Here is a 443-nt window from a genome sequence, read left to right as displayed (position 1 = left end):
AGCGGAGACCACCGCACTGGGATCCCGCCGCCGCTGCACCCTCGCCAAGCCCGCCGCCGCAACCCCTAATTAGTACATGTAAGGTTCCCGCATCCTCTTGGCTGTTTCATCGCTCCCGGTGTTTGCAGGGGCTTTTCCTCTATTCCTTCTCTTGATGCGGCGCACGATCGTCATTATTTGGGATTCTCTATCTCCGACATCCTTGGGGGTCCGCAGGGAGGTGGGGGGCAGGAACAACGTTGTTCTAAGCCTGTGGCGTGTCCCGGCAGCCCGGCGGCTCAGAAAAACTTAGAGAAAGTCGCGTCTTCCCTCCCCGGCGGTGAGGAGGTGGCTACGCGGTAAGCAGCGCAGGGGTCTCTGAGACATCTGCTTCGGCGCGGGCGCAGGGCCCCATGCAGTGCACTTGTTTATTGTCGCGCCACCGGTGCGAGCCAAGCTGCAGC

The sequence above is a fragment of the Lipotes vexillifer genome, unplaced genomic scaffold (assembly GCF_000442215.2).
Source record: "Lipotes vexillifer unplaced genomic scaffold, Lipotes_vexillifer_v1.1 scaffold595, whole genome shotgun sequence".
NCBI classification, from domain to species: domain Eukaryota; kingdom Metazoa; phylum Chordata; class Mammalia; order Artiodactyla; family Lipotidae; genus Lipotes; species Lipotes vexillifer.
This window is presented reverse-complemented; position numbering follows the sequence as displayed.